The following is a 7,095-nucleotide window of genomic DNA, read 5'->3' as shown; positions in this document are numbered from 1 at the left end:
GATTTTTAATCATTTAATAATAAATACATAAATATTTTTACAGATATTATGCTCAAATTTAAATCATCAAATAATAATAAATATCTTTTAACCACTATGGCAGTTATAATTATTCTGACCCCATGGTAACCCATTATTTAAGTAGCACCAGACCGCAACCAACCCCGGTTTATTCAATGGTCACGGAGACAGGAGATTGGAATTGGAGCAGGTTTTCCAATAGACTTCTGATGCAGATTTGCCACCGCATTGCAGCAACTTATCCACCTAATCCTTCTCTGTGGGTGGATAGGCCTGGGTGGAGATGGGATCCGAACAATGGATTCTCCACAAAATCTGGCGTATAATGCCTGGTCTAAACCGATTCAAAACACTGCAGCAGATTCTTGGCGTTCTATATGGAGAATCCATGTCTCGCAAAGGATCAAGGTTCTCCTTTGGATCGCTCTACATGGTATGTTGATGACGAACGATGAACGACAGCGGCGACATATTGCTTCTTCAGGCCAGAACTCGTTATGCAATCGCGATGTGGAGTACATGATTCGCGTTCTCCGCAGGTGTTCTACTGCCTTTAGTATTTGGCGCAGGTGATAAGAAGCGAAACCCTTCATGATTTGATGTTAATGTTTAACAAGGAGTGGATCCTGTATGATTTGAAGGTAACTTTCCTCTTAAAAACAGACATTGGAAGAAACATTTTGCGAGTCTCTGCTGGAAGATATAGAAAAGGCGATGCATGAGTTTTATTTCAGGCTGATTACATCGAGCATGAGGACTTACTATCTCAATGTCTTATATTTAGAAATGAGATGGTGGCAGCTGAAGAATCTGCCATGTAGTTATATACGGGCACAAACACGATGATTGAGCATGGTCATAAATTCTTTAATATATTTATTTTTCAATAGAATTACATTTTAGTTTGCAGTGATAAAAATTTAGCTTTGGATTATTATTATTTAAAATGTATGCTGAAATTCGTTTAAAAAATTTCAAATAAATTTGTTTTAAATATATGTTTATAAAAATTAATTAATTAAAATATTTTAAATAAATAGTTCCAGACCTTATAATGCAATATATATATGTATATATGACTATGATACGTTAATTATAATAAATATATATACACATCTATTGTTTTATAGTGAAAATGATTTATTAATCTTTGTAATGACCAAAATATTTCATTCAATTTATTTAATTAATGTCGTGTACCTATATCATTTGTATTATATGAGATTGGAATCAATAAGTATGATTCATATATATCTGAATTTGATATAAAAGAAAATCCTCTAATTATATTAAACTATTATTATTATGAGAGGGTTAATATATCATCTGAAATAATATAATGTCATATAAAGTCGACCGCAATAGATGTTAGAGACCATTGTACCTCTTGAACAATTTAAATTATTATATAATTTAGATATATTTTTTATTTTCTTATTAATAATTTAATTTCGCACCTTTAAAATTTTGTAATATTATACCTTTTAATTTGAGGTAAAGCATATAAATGGTCTCCCAATGATAAGGCGTTACTTTGTTGAGTCACCAATTATTAAAAGTTATAAAATGATTTTGAAATATATGTCGTTGTTTAGTTGAGTTCATCGACTATTAAAAGTTATAAAATGGTTACCCGACTATTTATATGTTCAAAACTCGTCATTTCTTGTTAAAAATGTTGTTTGAGGTTGATGTTAACATGTTGATTGAGATATGTTGAAATTTGATCCTAGAACTGTTTAGTTGTATTTTATGGATTGATTATCTATTTATATTAAATCGTCGAGTCAGTACATGAAACATTATGTCGTCGAGCCAATTATTGAAAGCAACGACGATACCAATAGATATCAATAAAATACGATTTTATCATATCTCAGTCAACATATTAATGTCCAACTCAGACGACCGTCAATTTTTTTACCAAAAAATGACGAGTTTGGAACATACGAATAGTCGAGTGAACATTTTGTAACTTTTAATAGTAAGAGGGTTTAACAAAATAACACCCTTTAATCGTATGACTATTTTCTAACTTTTAATAGTATGAGGCTTAACAAAGCAATACCTATAGTTAAGGGACTATTTGTGTACTTTACCCTTAGATGTTTAATATATGAGAAAATAACCTCAGTGACCGAAAATGCCTTATAATATACGATTTTAACCAACTTTTTTGCATTTGCGAAAATGACCAACAAATTCGCAACGCGAACTCCAATTTCGCAACACAGTTTCCAAATTCGCAACGCGAATATGTGAATCGCATTGCGATTTTCTAAATTCGCAACGCGAATATGTAAATCGCAACGCGAATTTGTAAATCGCAACGTGAATTTGTAAATCGCAACGTGAATTTGTAAAATCGCAACACAGAAGTCAAATTCATAACACAAAAGTCAAATTCACAACACATAAGTCAAATTCACAACACAGAAGTCAAAGCGCGTTTATTTTCGCAATATTAATTTCACAACACAAATGTAAACAATATTATCGCAAATCATAAATTAAAACCCTAAATCACAACTCAGTATCATCTCTATCTCTCACTCTTTACGGTGATATCCATCCCCATCTCCGACGAAATCCGTCCACATCTCCGACGAAATCCGTCTATCTCCATCTCTCATAGCAACCCTCACAACCATTCACGGTCAGAAATGAAAAATCTACCACCGAGGGTTAGTTTTTTAATCTCTTATTTTTATTTTAAATTTTTTGTATTATTATTATATTTTTCTTATATTGATGATAAATTTACTGGTAATTTCAATATATAGATTAACCATTTCACTTAGATTGCTTAGTAAATTCATTCGGTTGCTGCCAATACTGCTAAACTGTTTAGTCTTTAACCATGTGAAGTTAGTATTTGTCTTTGTTTTGTCTTTTTGTTGAAGAAATTCAATTCATTCAAGTTTCAATTTGCAGAAGAATAGTTTTTGAAACTTAAATTCGCAACACGAAAATGAAAATCGCAACGCGAATTTAGTTTCGTGTTGCGATTTTCATTTTCGCATTGCGAATTTAAGTTTCAGAAACTACTATTCTTCTGCAAATTGAAACTTGAATGAATTTACATTACTTCAACCAAAAAACAAAGACAAATACTAACTTCATAGTGTTGCGAATTTAAGTTTCAAGAATAAACTACTACTCTTTATGTTGTCATTGAACCTGCACTAAACCTATATGTTGTCCTTTTAAATGTTTTATAAGTGCTTACTTCTGGAATTTTATCTGATGCATTTTGTGAACTATGATGGAATAATGACTTGGGTGAATACCGTGCTAGTTTGAATTATATTTGGCTTTGTTTTCACTGTTTAATATCATGTCTGTTTATAGTGTATAATTTGTAGTTTTTGGTATATCTAACTTGGTATGTTTATTATTTTTGTAGAATTTTTTTTCGGCTCAATTGACCTTAAGGAATAAATTAAGCCTAGCCACTAAAATTGCGTCGACGCTTACACCTCTACAAAGAAAATTGTTTGAGGATACTTGCTTCGGGCCATGGCTGAAAGTACAACATCCGGGTGGAGATGATATGTTGACACATTTGTTTATTCAGACCATGACTAACGATCTACCCGAGAGGATACAACGTGGTGATGAAGAGATATGGTTTCATTTTCCTCCGGCGTATACTTGTTTTGGGCGGGAGGAGTTTTGCTTAATCACTGGTCTACGCTTGGACAGGATGAAGTAACCCGGTACACTAGTCATATCTCCTGCCCATCATGGTTATCTCGGGTTTTTCCTGAGCTGGCAAAGTCGAAGCCGAGTTTACACGTCGACGACTTGAAGAGATAATTTGTTAAAGATGGTTTTACTCGGATGGATGGCCTTGATGTTGTCCGAGTATGTCATTTATTACTTTTGCATGCCAGTTTTTTAGGCAAAGAGGGCAGACAACCTATTTCTGAGGACCTAAATGCATGGAACCTGTTTTCGTGGGGTTCATATCTATGGAAAGCTACCTGGAAGAAGTTGTCGTCTGCCTTTGAGGACCGAAAAAGTTTGTGGGGCGATGGTTCTAAATATACTTTGGCAGGCTTTATTTGGGCCTTTAAGGTAAGAATTTCTATATAATGTTTCCAAATTTATAATTAATTATTTAACAATTACGGATGTTTGTGTATTATATTGTTTGTAGATTTGGATATTTGAGGCTTTCCCCAGCATGCGGACATATGCGATAAAAAATTCAAATGATATTCCTAGGGCTATTACCTGGAGGAGGATCCGCCTATTGGATTGGGAAGAGTTACTCCCATATACGACGATGAATGATGTAAGTTAACACACAAATACTACCATATATAAACAAGTTATTACTGTTACACGTTTAACTTTGTTTGAGCTTTTATATTGTCAGGAGGCCAACTATCCATTACAGAGGCTGAGTTTGCCACTGATTGGTGGCAAGCTACTAAGCGGTTTTTTGATGGGACGGATGATGAGCACCCCCTACTTTGAGAGCCATCACCTGATCGGGCCGATTCTACAGCTCGACACCCGAAGCCATCACCTGATCGAGCCTCTTCTCCACCTCCACCATCATTTATTCCATCACGTCATCGAGCCTCTTCTCCACCATCACCTCATGATAGGCGACCGAGAAAGAGGCTACGACATTTATCTCCCTGTTCTCCACCTCCACGGGATGAGTTAGGGGAGTTACGTGATGAGGTTGGTGCTTTGTGTCATGAGGTCAGTACTTTACGTGAAGACAATGGTGCGCTACGTGATGAAGTACAGTCTTTACATGGTGAGGTGGATGTTTTTCGCGATAACAATAGTGCGCTACGTGGTGAGGTATCTACTTTACGTGATGAGGTAGCCGCTCTATGTGAGATTGTTTCATCGTTGCAGAATGAGGTTCATACTCTACGCAATGAGGTAAATTTTTTTAATACTATACTAAAAATGTAAATAACCTTTTTTCGGCATTATTTATTTATTTATTTACTGATTTATGTATTAATTTATTTTCAGCGGCCCGATAAAGTAGATGCTTTATGTCGGGTTTTTCTTGCACGACAGGGTTCACGCATCAGACGTCGTGCACGTGCCATTACGTCTCCTTTCACCCCACTAGTGCCAAGACTCCGTAAGAAGAAGCCCGATGCACCTGCCATCGTTTAAGAGGCACCTCCTATCGTTCAAGAGGCCCCTCTCATCGTTTAAGATGCCCCTCCCACCGTTCAAGAGGCCCCTGTCATCGTTCAAGAGGTCTCTCTCACCGTTCAAGAGCCCGATTCACATGGCGTCATATGTCGACATATTGATAAACCCCCTCCCGTGCCCGATATGATGGATGCAAGTTGGCTTTCGTATGTGTTACCAGCCAGTACCATTACTCAGCAGGAGAGGGGAACACTACCGGACACAATTACGGATTGTAACACCCATAACCCGTATAATTATACCTATACAGATTATAGATGTTACCCGAATTTCTTAAAACCATTTCCACTTTTTCCAAGTGATATAAAATTTATTTTCTTAAAATGGTAATTGATATTATAAAAATATCATATCATATAAATCATGTTTCGTTGTAACAAATTCAATTCAAACGATTTTTTATATATAGTGAACAGTGTACAGTGCGAAGAACAGTGGGGGAATTGATTCCTTATATGGGGAATCGGTACCCCAAATGCATTATGGAAAAACTTTACTTAAAACCGTGGTTACTGTTCATACTACAGTAACTTCCGAAAATACCATATAAATTCATAAAAAATTAACCTTTCATCACTATAAAAATTTCTAAAATTTATTCAACAAATAAATTGAACATTTTCAAATTACATGCCACTATCTAAAATCAAATTCCATTGTAGGATGTCTTACTGATATTGAAACATACCTCTCGATGCTTGATGTCACTTTGAACTCTTTAATCCACTATTGGTTTTTTACCTACGCGTGAAAATCATCACACGCTAAGTATAAACTTAGTGAGGCAATTAAAACATTTAACAGTGCAATACAATTCATGCATGATTTTCAATATCAAAAATCAAATTTCCATAAAATCATTTTACTAACATATCCAATATTTTACCATGATCAAAATAATATAAAATCTCTTACCATTTATCCCATAAGCTCGTAAGCTTATTTTACCAAAATACTTATCATTTAAATTCCATAAGCTCGTAAGCTTATTTTTCCAATATACTTGCCATTATTCCGTAAGCTCATAAGCTTATTTGCATGGTTGCCATTTATTAACCAATAAAACATAATCCATAAGCAATAACCCATATTAAACATTGAGGACTCTGGGTATACGAGTAAAATACATGCACCGTAGTGCTAAACCTGCACTAAGCTTACGCCATAGTGCTAATCCGGACAATACACGTAAGGTCGTGCCCACCACCTACACTAAGCTTTCGCTATAGTGCTAATCCGGACATAAACCTGCACTTAGTGTCCTTACACACTATAGTGCTAATATAAACCTGCAGCTGGTATACTCTATGGCATGCCAACTATACCCTGTCCCTCAATGACTTACTTGGGCATATAGTCTATTTTATACAATTCATCCATGGCAAAGTATATTATCAATATTTAACATTGGGCAGTTCATACCCGAAAACATTCATGGTAAAATGTCACATTTTTCATAATCAATGCATTTTGATTTCATACTGTGACATTTCAATGTCATGTCAATTTATAAAAATATGACATAATATCATGCTGATATAAACAAGGTCGACTTATCACAAGTCTTCTTTATGATGTATAAAACATCCACGTATAATTTCATGCATGTATTGCACTCACCTTGACACTTTATGTCTTTCAAAATATATGAGCCTCACTATTGTCCACCATAAGCCCTTTTTATATTCGATTTGCTTCGATTACAATTCAATCACAATCTGTATAAATCACCATTCATAACGATTTCATATGTTAGTATTGTACTAACATAAACACATTCCAAAATAACTCCAACATATATTTGAACTCATTTTCTATCCAAATACTCAATACTTAATAATTCCTTTTAACATTGGAACCAAGTTTTTTCAATTTACA

This window comes from Hibiscus syriacus, unplaced genomic scaffold (genome assembly GCF_006381635.1).
Source record: "Hibiscus syriacus cultivar Baekdansim isolate YM2019G1 unplaced genomic scaffold, ASM638163v2 tig00111540_pilon, whole genome shotgun sequence".
Classification (NCBI taxonomy): Eukaryota; Viridiplantae; Streptophyta; class Magnoliopsida; order Malvales; family Malvaceae; genus Hibiscus; species Hibiscus syriacus.
The sequence above is the reverse complement of the archived record's forward strand: the minus strand, read 5'-3'. Positions refer to the sequence as shown.